Genomic DNA, 14,022 nt, shown 5'->3' on the forward strand with positions numbered 1-14,022 from the left:
AAATATAAATCAACATGTAAATGATGCGTACAGGTTTTTCAGGCAGATGAGGGTGAGGAGTGATCCACATGAAAGAAACAGCTTGAACACAGGCATAAATATTCGAATTAGCAACTTATGTCTGGGGAACCGTAAATGTTCAGTTCTCATTGGGGTTTACAGTCCAAGGGGGTTAGAGCAGTAGAGGACGGCACCGCAGAGGTCAGCAGGACTATGACTGCCAAGGGCCTTATGGGACAAACCAAGAAGCTTGAACTTTACTATGAAAGCAGTGGGAGATGATCAGACTGGTATTTCAGAATGATCATTCTGCATCTGAGAGAAGGAATTCCGGGGAACAAGTCTGGAAATGGTTTCAATAGTCCAGGCAAAAGAGGTGTTGAGGGCCTGCACAAAGGCAGTGGCAATGGAAAGGCAGAGGGAGAAGTGGACTTGAGAACTATCTGTAGGGCAGTGAAGTTTCAGACTGATTAGATACAAGGGTTCAGGAGTCAGGAAGAGGCAAGGATGATTCTGAGGTTTTGGGCTTGGTGAGAGTACAGGTTGTGGTGGCAACCAAGACAGGGGACAGTGGAGGTGGAGGAGAGCAGTTGCAGATAGAACATGGGCTCATTATGAGTCCTTTTAGATATGCTGAGTTGGAGGTGACAGGCTGATGTTAGATATGCTAGCCAAAAGGTTTGCTCTTGGGATTTTGGATCCATTAGAATTAGTCATCAGAGGATGGTTAAAACCATGCATATGAGTGTGTTTTGAATGAGGTAGGGCACCAGTAGAGAAGAGTCCTTGATTTCTCTCTTTCCCTCCATCACCAAGTCCTATTGCCTCTGGTGTCTTCAGTTCAACCACTTTTCTTCAATCCCATGCGATGACCTTGGTACTAGCCCATCATATCTTCCTTGCACTTTGGGAATTGTTCCTAATTTCCTCTTTCCCACTATTGCCTCCTTTCGGCCTGTTTTCCTTCTAGTAGCCAGAGCGATCACTTAAAAATGCATATATTATCATATCATTATCCTCCTTAAAAATCTCTATTGGCTTCCCATTCCTCTTTATAATAAACTCCAGTTTATTTACAATGGTTTACAAGGCCCCAGCCCTGGAGTAGCTCTCCAACCTCTTTTCACACCATCCTCCCCTCATTCATATTGTGGTCACCCCAGCTCCCTACAAGCCAGTCCTTTCTTCTCTGGATCTTTGCACTGCTATTCCTTCTACCCGGAATGCTCATCTCCCAGTCTTTCACACAGAAAACTTCAGGCATCAGCTCAAATGTCACCTACACACACACACACACACACACACACACACACACACACACACCCCAAAACAAAATACCTCTCTGACCTCCTTATTTAAAATGACCTCTTATTCCCTGTGTCTTCATATTCATTTCCTTCACATCCATTTCAAAATTACTTGTTAATTGTCTATCTTGCTCACTTCAGTGGAAGCTTTATGAGGTCTGGAGCATTATCTAATTTGTTCCCCACTATAATCCTAGCATCCAGGCACAGAGTTGCTCTGTAAATTTTTGTTGAATGAATACAGGTGGAAAAGCAGAGAAGGATGATTAAGGAAGCACTGAGGAATTGAGAGGAGATCTAGAGCACAGTGAGGGGATTGGCCTTGCGGGGGAGGAGGGACACATGCATGTTCCTCTGTGAACAGAGGCAGGGAGGAAAGTTTGGATGAGTATGCAGGGAAGTGTGTATGTGGGACATGGGGGTATGTGGCAAGGACAGAAAGTTCAAGGATTTCATGGCTGATGGCCTCTTTCTGGTGAGGTCATCTGCTGACAGCTCAGATGGAAGTTTCAGAGGTTGGGTAAAGGATTTAAGGAGAGTGGGAGAGATTTGGAACAGTTACTGAGGAGAATGGGAGAGGGAACTCCCCTACATTTTGAGACAACCACGTGGCAGGCATCAGGTGAGTGTTGAGGTTATAGAGATGAGGAGGAAACAGACTTTGCTTTCAGGAATTTGCAATCCAAAGGAGACAGACTTTCTACAAGAAAGCTGAAATGCACAGTGTTGGGAAAGGCATGATGAGGGTGGGGACTCCATTCTGAGAGTGAGGAAAAACATTACAGAGGCTGTGCCCTTAAAGGTTGGTCTTGAAGAAAGCGTGTACAAGGTAGAAGTAAGTGTGTTCCACGAAGAGAGAACGGTACCAGCAAAAGTATGGTGGTTTGGAAGGCCTGGAGTGAGAAATGGAAGGTGATGCTGGAAGGCAGGGTTGAGGCTAAGTAGTGAAAGATCTTACATGCACCAGGAATTAGAACTTACTCCTGGAGTCAGCAGAGGTCTTTAGCAGAGCAGCGGAATCTTGAGATTGCTCTTTTAGGAAGCTAACCAGTAGGCAACGTGGGTGATGGATTGAAGGGAGGAGAAACTTGGAGGCAGGGAGAAGGGTGAGGAGGCAGCTGCTGTGGTCCCAATGAGAGATAATGAGATCCTGAAGTCATCAAAGGCAGTAGGCATGGAGAGGAAGGGAGGGATTCCAGCTTTGATGATGGATGGAATGTGGGGAGTGAGGGGGAGGGTGCAGTCAAGGCTGACTCAGAGCTTTCTTGCTTGGGAGACTGGGTAGATGATGATACTGTTACCTGAGATGAAGACACAGCAAGAGAGGGTACACTAAGCAAATGTAATAAGCTCAGTGTTTTTAAAAATTGTGGCAAGGGCCACCTGGGTAGCTCAGTTGGTTAAGCATCTGCCTTCGGCTCAGGTCATGATCTCAGGGTCCTGGGTCCTGTGATTGAGAGTCCCTCTCCCTCTGCCCCCCCCCCATGCGCACATGCGTGCACGTGCTCTCTCTCTCTAATAAATAAATAAAACCTTTAAAAAAATAAAAATAGGGATGCCTGGGTGGATCAATTGGTTAAGCATCTGCCTTCGGCTCAGGTCATGATCCCAGAGGCCTGCTCCTTGCCCAGTGGGGAACCTGCTTCTCCCTCTGCCTACTGCTCCCCCTGCTTGCGCGCTCTCTCTCTCTCCCCCTCTCTCTCACTCTGGCAAATAAGTAAATAAAGTCTTTTAATAATATAAAAATTAAAATTAAAATTAAAAATAAAATAAAAATTGTGGCAAAATACATATAACATACAATTTACCATTTTAACCACTTTAAAGAGTGGCATTAAGTACATTTACAATGTTGTGAATCATTACCTCTATCTAGTTCCAACATATTTTCATCACCCCAAAGGAAACCCCAGATCCATTAAACTGTTATTCCCTAGACCCTTCTGCCCAGCCCCTGGCAACCACTTGCCTGCTTTCAGTCTCTATGAATTTGCCTATTCTGGATATTTCATATAAATGGAATCCTACAATATGTGACCTTTTGTGTCTGGCCTCTTTCACTGAGCATAATGTTTTCTGGGTTCATCCATGTTGTAGCGGGTATCAGTACTTTATTCTTTTTTTTCTCCATCTTTTATTGTGGTAAAATATATATAACATAAGGTTTACCACTTTAACCATCTTTAAATGTACAGTTCAGCTGGATGTTAATTGAATTAAATTTTTAAAAAAGTATACAGTTCAGTGGCTGAACTGTATGTACATTCACATTATACAACCAACACCACCGTCCACCTCCAGAACTTTTTTCGTTTTCCCAAACTGAAACTCCATACCCATTAAATAGTGATTCTCCAATCCCCATTCCCCCCAGTGCCTGGCAATCACCATTCTACTTTCTGTCTCTGTGAATTTGACTACTCTAGGGACCTAATATAAGTGGAATCATACAGTATGTATCTTTTCGTGACTGGCTCATTTCACTTAGCATAATATCTTCAGGGTGTATCCATGTTGTAGCAAGGGTCAGAATTTCCTTCCTTTTAAAGGCTGAATAATATTCCATTTTATATATATATACACACACACACACACACACATTTTGTTTATCCATTTATCTTTCTATCCATTATATATATATGACCAATAATATTCCATTATATGTAATATATGTATTATATATAATAATATTCCATTATATTATATTCCATATATTATATTTCATTATATTATATTCCAAAAATTTACATAAAATAATATTCCATTGTATATATACATGTGTATATATATATATACACATCCATTTTATATATATATACACACACACGTGTGTGTACATCTGTTATATATATATAAATTATTTATAAAAATATAAATATATATTATATATGTGTAATATATACACACACACGTACACACATTTTGTTTATCCATTTGTCTGTCGATAGACAGCTGGGTAATTTTACCTTTTGGCTGTTATGAATAGAGACACTGTGAACATTAATGTATAGGTTTTTGATTGAACACCTGTTTTCAACTTTGGGGATATATGCTTAGGAGTGGAATTGCTGGGTCATATGGTAGTTCTATGTTTAATTTATTGATTGCCTGCTCAGTAGCTTTACCATTTTACATTCCCACTAGCCACGTACAAGGGTTTCAATTTCTCCACATTCTCACCAACATGTGTTATTTTCCTTTCTTTATTACTATTATTCTGGCCTTCCTAGTGGATGTGAAGTATTATGCCATTGTGATTTTGATTTGCATTTCCCTAATGACTAATGATGCTCAGCATCTTTTCATGTGCTTATTGGCCATTTGTGTATCTCCTTTGGAGAAATGTCTATTCAAGTCCTTTGCCCATTTTAAAAGTTGGGTTGTTTTTTGCTGTTGTTGACTGGTTAGGAGTTCTTTATATATTCTATATTAACTCTTTTTCAGATGCATGATTTGCAAATATTTCTCCTGTGGGTTTTCTTTTCACTCTCTTGGTAGTATTATTGAATACACAAAACTCAAATTTTTATGACGTCCAATTTATCTTTTTTTAATTTTTGTTGCTTGTGCTGTTGGTGTCACATCCAAGAAATCATTGACAAATACAGTATCTCAAAGATTTGCCCCTATGCTTTTTTTAAAGTTTTTATTTATTTGACAGAGAGAGCAAGAGAGCACAAACAGAGGGAACAGTACAGAGGGAACAGTAGAGGGCAAGGGAGAAGCTCCCAGCTGAGCAGGGAGCCTGAAGTGGGACTCAATCCCAGAACCCCGAGATCATGACCTGAGCCAAAGGCAAACACTTAACCCTCTGAGACGCCCAGGTACCCTGCCCCTATGTTTTTTCTGAGATTTTTGTGGTTTTAGCCCTTAAGTTTAGATCTTTGATCCATTTGAGTTAATTTTTTAAAAGATTTTGTTTGTTTGTTTGTTTGTTTGTTTAGAGCACAAGCAGGGGGAGGGGCAGAGGGAGAAAGAGAATCTCAAGCAGACTCTACGATGAGCATGGAGCCCAATGCAGGGCTTGATTGTACCACCCTGAGATCATGATCTGAGCTGAAATCAAGAATTGGACACTCAATGGACTGAGCCACCCAAGTGCTCCATTTGAGTTAATTTTTGTGCATGGTATAAAATAAGGATTCAACCTCATTCTTTTGCCTGTGAAGATCTAGTTTTCCTCTGCCCATTTATCAAAGATGGTCCTTCCTCCATTGAATGGTCTTGGCTCCCTTGCTGCAAATCAATTCAACATGTATGTAAGGGTTTATTTCTGGATTCTTTATTCGATTTCATTGATTTATGCATTTATCCTTACATCTGTACCACACTGTTTTGATGACTGTAGCTTTGTGGTATGTTTTGAAACCAGGACAGTAAATCCTTCAACTTTGTTCTTTTTCAACACAGTTTTAGCTATTTGGGGTCCATTGAGATTCCATATGAATTTTAAGATAGGTTTTTCTATTTCTTTAAAGAATGCCGTTGGGATTTGGTAGGGATTGCAATGAATCTGGAGATCACTTTGGGTAATGTTGCCATCTTCACAATATTAAGTCTTCCAATCCATGAACAGGGATGTTCTTAGGTCTCCTTCAAGTTCTTTCACCAATATTTTGTAGTTTTCAGTATACAGTCTTTGACCTCCTTAGTTAAATTTATTATTTTATTTTATTTGTCAGAGGGAGAGAGCACGTGCACAAGTGGGGTGGGGGTGGCAGGCAGATGGAGAAGCAGGCTCCCCGCTGAGCAGGGAGCACAATGTGGAACTTGATCCCAGGACCCCAAGATCATGACCTGAGACAAAGGCAGATGCTTAACCAACTGAGCCACCCAGGCACCCACATGTGTTTATTTAATGTGGTGTATTACATTGATTAGTTTTTGTATGTTGAACCACCTTTGCATTCTGGGATAAATCCAAATTGGTAATGGTATAATATTCTTTTAATATGATTTGCTAGGGGTGCCTGGGTGGCTCAGTCGGTTAAGCATCTGGCTTCGACTCAGGCCCTGATCCCAGGGTCCTGGGATCGAGCCCCACATCAGGCTCCCCAATCAGCAGGGAGTCTGCTTCTCCCTCTTCTGCTCCCCCTGCTTGTGTGCTCTCTCTTTCTGTGTCGAATAAATAAATTCTTTAAAAAATATATATGATTTGCTGGTGTTTTGTAGGGTATTTTCATCAATAATCATAAAGGATATTAGTCTGTAGTTTTCTTGTGGTATCTTTGGCTTTGGTATCTGGGTAAAGCTGGTCTCACAGAATGAGTTAGGAAGTGTTCTCTCCTCTTCTCTTTCTAAGTGTTCATTCTTCTTTAAATGTTTAGTAGCATTCACCAGTGAAGCCATCTGGTCCTGGGCTTTTCTTTGTGGGGAGGTTTTATTTTATTTTTTTAATTACCAGTTCAGTCTCTTTATTTGTTACAGTTCTGTTCAGATTTTCTATTTCTTTTTGGTCAGTTTTGACAATTTGCGTTTCCAGTAATTTATCCATTTCATCTAGGTTTTCTATATGTTACTGTACAACCGTTTGTAGTATTCTCTCATAATTTGTTTTCTTTCTTTTTATTTATTTTTTTAAAGATTTTAAAAATTTTATTTAATTGAGAGAGCGAGAGCGAGCACAAGTAGAGGGGGTGGGAGAAGGAGAAGCAGGCTCCCCGCTGAGCAGGGAGCCTGACACAGGACTCGATCCCAGGACCCTGGGATCATGACCTGAGCTGAAGGCAGACACTTAACCGACTGAGCCACCCAGGTGCCCCATTTTCTTTCTTTGTAAAAAAAGTTTATTTATTTATGTTAGTAATCTCTGCACCCAATGTGTGGCTCAAACTCATGACCCCAAGATCAATAGTCATAGGCTCTTCTGACTGAGCCAGCCAGGCACCCCTTTTTTCTTTCTGTAAGGTTGGCACTTCCATTTTTTATTTTAGTAATTTTAGTTGTCCCTTTTTTTTCTTAGTTAATTTAGCTAAAGTTTTGTCAATTTTGTTAACTTTTTTTTTAAGATTTTATTTATTTGAGAGTGAGCATGAGTGGGGTGAAGGGCAGAGGGAGAAGGAGACTCCCCACTCAGCAGAGAGCCCGATTACTAATGCTTTGTAATTTTTTCTGAAAACTAAACATTTTGAAATTACGGTGTGGAGAGAGAACAGAGAGAAGGGGGAGGAAGGGGAGGGGAAGAAGAGAGGAAAGGAAAATCAAAGAAAAAAATACTTTTGGGTCTTTTCAGATCGTCTCTGTGTTGGGGCACTCCTTGAGCACGTAGCCAGGCCACTCACCACTCTGCCTTCACTTAGTGCTTGTGCTGAACCTAAAGTCCAGCCAGAAATGAAACCTATGGTCTTCTCATGTCTTTTCTGAGCATGTATCCTTCCCTGGGAGCTTTTCAAAGCCCTATTTTCCCAAGATTCTCATTTCCCTTTTTTTTTTTCCTCACTGGCTTTTGGTATATCTGTTGTTTGCTTCATCTATTATCTTTTGCCCCAAGTGGCACTGGCTTGTTCATTTAGCTTTTATGTTTTCTGGGAAGGTCCTCCATGTAACTGCTTCTCTGCCCTGAGGGTGTTCTGAATTAGACAAAATAAGTGCATCAGTCCTTCAGGGAACCCATAGCAGGTCAAAACAGACAAATATAATTCCTTGGGAACAAGGTACCCACACCAGGAACAGTCATCAAGACTGTCACTGTGCCAGGAAGGGGATGAAGGAAGGTTAACGTTAAAACTCCACAAAGCTCTCCTACCCAGTTTCTGTGACCTTTCTGTTGGTTAAGAATTCACATCATTGCAATAAACCTTTGACTATCTTCCAGAGTTCTGATATGTTCATTCTAACAGTTTTTTTCTGGGTTTTTTGGTAGTTCTGGGGAGGATGGGCTCCTAGAAGTCTCTATCCTGCCCTTTTCATTGATGTCATTCTGTGAGCTCAGTTCAAATATACTAAGTGAGGTGCCTGTAGGACATGTGGAATAGACAAAGGTATGAACTCTTGAAGCCAGAGATGTGTTCACACTATTAGATCCCCAGAACTTATTAGAACAGTTCATGGCACACAGGGGGCATTCAAATGAATGGAGCTTTTTTTTAATTTTAAAAAATGATTTATTTAGAGAAAGAGAGTGTGTGCATAAGTGGGGGGAGGGGCAGAAGGGGACAGAGAGGGAGAACCTCAAGCAAACTCCTGCTGGGCATGAAGCCCAACATGGGCTTGATCCCAAAACCCATGAGATCATGATCTGAGTGGAAATCACCAGTTGGATGCTTAACCAACTGCACCACCCAGGTGCCCCAAATGAAAGGAGCCTTTAAAAAGACATTTGAGGGGCACCTGGGTGGCTCAGTCGGTTAAGTGTCTGCCTTTGGCTGAGGTCATGATCCTGGAGTCCCAGGATCAAGCCCCGCATTGGGCTCCCTGCTCAGCGGGAATCTGCTTCTTCCTCTGAACCTCCTATCTCTCATTCTCTCACTCACTCTCTCTCTCTCTAATAAATAAAATCTTAAAAAAAAAAAAGACATTTGTGGGGCGCCTGGGTGGTACAGTTGGTTGGGCGTTGGGCTCTTGGTTTTGGCTCAGGTCATGATCTGGGGGTTGTGGGATCGAGCCCCACGTCAGGCTTTGTGCTCAGCTGAGAGTCTGCTTGGGACTCTCCCTCCCTCTCCCTCTGCCCCTCCCCTCCACGCACACGTGCTCTTTATCTCTCTTAAAATAAAATAAGTAAATCTTAAAAAAATAAAAATAAATAAGACATTTGAAAATATGGACCTTAAACTTGACTTCAATTTATGGCCTAGAGATAGGGATTTTTGAATAATCAGTGTATAGGTGATAATTTGAAGCCATTGATGAGAAAGAGATTATTTTCAAATTACATTAGGAATAACTAAATTCCTTTTTAGGACAAAGCAAAATTACTACTCTTACCTGCACCCCTAAAGTTAATGACTGGTCCTATATGCCCTTCCAGGCCCTTTATTATCTATTTTTACTACACGTGTACATAGTAAAAAGTGAGTGGTAATAATAAATAGTATGTTTTTTGTGTAGTTTTTGAGATTCAAATGGAATAATCCATATAAAGACCTATAAAGTTCCTATAAATCCCTATAAAGGCCATAGCACCATGTTTGGTACATGGCAAACTTTCAATAAAAGTTCACTATTTGGAATGAACAATCAGAAAAACAAGTCAAGAAAACAGTGCCATTTACAATAGCATCAAAAAGAATGAAATACTTAGGAATAAGTTCAATCAATGAGGTGTAAGACTTGTACACTTAAAACTACAAAACATTGGTGAAAGAAATTAAGGAGGACCTAAATAAATAGAAAGGCATCTTGTGTCTTGGATTGGAAGACCTAAAATAGTTAAGATGCTAATACTAATCAAAGAGATCTTTAGATTCAGTGAAATCTCTATCAAATCCCAATGGTGGTTTTTTTTTTTCAGAAGTGGAAAGGCCAACCCTCAAATTTATATGGCATTGCAAGGAAACCCAAGTAGCCAAAACAAGTTTGAAAAGGAAAAACAAAGTTGGAAGACTCACACTTCCTGATTTTGCAACTTCCTATAAAAGTACAGTAACGGAGACAGTGTGGTATTGGCATAAGGATGGACATATAGACCAATAGAATAAAATTGAGAACTCAGAAATAAACCCTCACATCTCAAGTCAATTGATTTTTTTCACACTTTTCTATTCTCTATTTTTTGCATGTTTTCTATAATAAATAATGCATTAGTAGAATATTGTGAAAAAAACTTTACAAGTAAACATATATATAAAAAGTATAGGCTCAAAAGTTCTTCCTGATAGGGGTACCTGGGTGGCTCAGTCATTAAGCATCTGCCTTCAGCTCAGGGCGTGATCCCAGTGTTCTGGGATCCAGCCCCACATCAGGCTCCTCCGCTATGAGCCTGCTTCTTCCTCTCCCACTCCCCCTGCTTGTGTTCCCTCTCTCGCTGGCTGTCTCTCTGTCAAATAAATAAATAAAATATTAAAAAAAAAAGTTCTTCCTGATAGAAGTGCACAATCAAAAAGATTTGGACAATGGTGTTGTTGACAAGGTTGTTTTTACAGGAGGATTTTAAGGTCACTTTGTTTTTATATTGTTAATGAATAGAGGTAAATATTTCTATGTAAATTAAATGAAGCCAGTGAGAAACAAGGTAGATAACAAAGACTTTCTTGGAGTGAAAAAAAAAGTTTGTGAAAAATGATTAGATCCCAGAGAGGGAGACAAACCATAAGAGATTCTTAATCATAGGAAACAAACTGAGGGTTGCTGGGGGGAGGGGGGGAGGGATGGGGTAACTGGGTGATGGACGTTAAGGAGGGCACGGGTTCTAATGAGCACTGGGTATTATATAACACTGATGAATCACCGAACTCTACCTCTGAAACTAATAATCCATTATATGTTTAATTAATTTAACTTAAATTTAAAAAATGATTAGATCCATATTTTGCAAGTCTTGAAACACTGGCCAGTAGCCATGTTTCTGTATGGTTAACTGATTTTTGACAAGTGTGCCAAGATCATGGGGGAAAGAACAGTCTCTTCAAGAAATAGTGCCAGAAAAACTGGATATCCACATGCAAAAGAATGAAGTTAGACCCTTATACCATATACACAAATTAATTGAAAATGGATAATAGACCTAAATGTAAAAAACTAAAACTATAAAACTCTTAGAAGAAAATATAGGGACAAATCTTCATGACCTTGGCAATGATTTCTTAAATATTACATCAAAGCACAGGCAACAAAAGAAAAAAAAATAGAAATATTGGATTTCATCAGAAAGAAAAACTTGTGTATCAAAGGGCACCATCAAGAGAATGAAAAGACAACACACAGAATGAGAGAAAATATTTGCAAATCACATATCTGATAAAAGATTAATTTCCAGAATAAAGAACCCCTACAACTCAAATGACAAAACCACAAACAACCTAATTAAAAAATGGACAAAGCACTTGATTTTTTTTCAAAGAACACATACAAACGACAAATATGCACATGAAAAATGCCCGATGTAATTAGTCATTAGGAAAATGCAAATAAAAACCATAATGAGACACCACTTCCAATCCAGGAAGATAATAATAAGTGTTGGTGAGAATGCAGAGATATTGGAGCCCTTGCATGTTGCTAGTGGGGATGGAATGTGGTGTGGCCGCTGTGGAAAACAGTCTGGCAGTTTCTCAGAGTTAAACATAGGATCACCATAGGACCAAGCAATTCCATTTCTAGGCATATAAGATTTGAAAACAAGGACTCAAACAGTTACTTGTACACCAATGTTCATAGCAGCATTATTCACAATAGACAAAATATGGAAACAATCTAAGTGTCCATCTACAAATGAATGAATAAACAAAGTGTGGTGTGTATACACAATGGAATATTATTCAGCCTTAAAAAGAAAAGAAATTCTGACAGATACTATAAAATGGATGAACCTTGAAGACATTATGCTAAGAGAAATAAGCCAGACACAAAAGGACAAATATTATATTATTCCATTTATATGAAATACCTAGATTAGACAAATTCATAGAAATAGGGAATAGAAAAGAGGTTACTGGGGTCTGGTCAAGGGGGTAATGGGTAGGGGCGCCTGGGTGGCGCAGTCGTTGAGCGTCTGCCTTCAGCTCAGGGCGTGATCCCGGGGTCCTGGGATCGAGCCCCACATCAGGCTTCTCCACTGGGAGCCTGCTTCTTCCTCTCCCACTCCCCTGCTGTGTTCCCTCTCTCGCTGGCTGTCTCTGTCTAATAAATAAATAAATAAATCTTAAAAAAAAAAAAGGGGGGTAATGGGTAATTGCTTAAGGGTTACAAAATTTCTGTTTGGGATGATGAAAGGTTTTGGAAAAAAATAGTGGTAATTGTTGTACAACATTATGAATGTAATACCACCAAAATGTATACTTTAAAATGATTAAAATGGCAAACTTTATGTTATATGTATTTTATCACAGTAAAAAAAAAAAACGGCAAAAAAATAGGCAGGTCTACCTTTAAAGAAACTTAAAACCTAGTTGAGAGATCTTGGCATTTAAAGAAATAACATTAAGTATTTGACGATAGCATGAGAACAGTGGTTTCCTTTGGACAGAGGAGATGGGGAGTGACTGGAAAGGGGAATGAGGGCAGTTCCTGGAGTGATGGAAATGTTTTATGTTTTGATTGGGGCGTTTACATGGGCATATATTTGTCGAAACTTATGAAATTTCATACTTAAGATCTGTGCATTTTACCTTATGTAAACTTCACCTGGTAGGGGGGCATTATTAGCTACCACTAATCCCTTGACTATTAGTACATATTGCAGTTATTTTCTCCTACTTCTAATTTGTATGAAATCCTTCATCAAATAGAGACTTTTTTTTTTTTGGTACCTCTTAATCCCCTTTATTTTATTTAGCCCATCTCCCCACCCACTTCTCCTCTGGCAACTCCCAATTTGTTCTCTGTATTTAAGACTTTGTTTGGGTTTTGTTTGTATTTTTTTTTAATCACACACTTAAGTGACATCATATGGTATTTCTCTTTCTCTGACTTATTTCACTTGGCAAATGCCCTCTACGTCCATCCATGTTGTTGCAAATGGCAAGATCTCATTCTTTTTTGAGGCTGAGTAATATTCCATTGTGTGTGTGTATGTGTGTGTGTGCGTGTGTACCATATCTTTATCCATTCATTTATGGATGGACACTTGCTTCCATATCTTGGCTATATAAATAGTGCTTCAGTAAACAGAGTTGCATGTATCTTTTCAAATTAGCATTTTCATTTCCTTTGGGTAAATACCCAGTAGTAGAATTACTGGATTGTACAGTATATCTATTTTTAATTTTTTGAGGAAACGTCATACTGTTTTCCACAGTGGCTGCACCATTTTACATTCCCACCAACAGTGCATGAGGGTTCCCTCTTCACATCCTTGTCAACACTTGTTATTTATTGTCTTTTTGATACAAGCCATTCTGACAGGTGTGAGGTGATATCTCCTTGTGGTCTTGACTTGCATTTCCCTGATAAGGAGTCATGTTGAGCATCTTCCCATGGGTCTGTTGTACATCTGTATGTCTTCTTTGGAAAAATATCTATCCAGGTCCTCTGTTCATTTTTAAATTGGATTGATTTTTGGGGGGTGGGCGAGTTGTAGAAGTTCTTTATATATTTTGGATATTAAACCCTTATCAGATATGTTGTTTGCAAATATTTTCTCCCATTCACTAGGTTCCCTTTTTGTTTTGTTAATGGTTTCCTTCATGTGCAAAAGCTTTTCATTTTGGTGTAATCTCAGTAGTTTACTTTTGCTTTTGTTTCCTTTGCCTGAGGAGACATATCCATAAATATGTCGCTAAGGCCTATGTCCAAGAGATTACTGCAGAGGCTTTTAATTTTAAATAGTTAAGTTGATCCATATTTTCATTTACAGTTTCTGGTATTTATGGCTTGCCATAGAAATTATCTTATTTCGGGTTTGCAAACATATCCTATTTTTTTCTCAATATTTGTATCGTGTGTATGTGTGTGCGCTTGTATGTGTGTATTACATGTAGCTGTTGACTAGTTGAAAACCATGGGCAAGTTTCCTAACATTGCTAAGCCTTGGTTTTCTCACTGTAAAGTAGGGATAATGCTGATTTGGTTTTGTTATTGATAAGCTGACATTTGAAGGTCATTAAATGTTTGACCCATT

The sequence above is a fragment of the Ursus maritimus genome, unplaced genomic scaffold (assembly GCF_017311325.1).
Source record: "Ursus maritimus isolate PB19 unplaced genomic scaffold, ASM1731132v1 scaffold_2, whole genome shotgun sequence".
Classification (NCBI taxonomy): domain Eukaryota; kingdom Metazoa; phylum Chordata; class Mammalia; order Carnivora; family Ursidae; genus Ursus; species Ursus maritimus.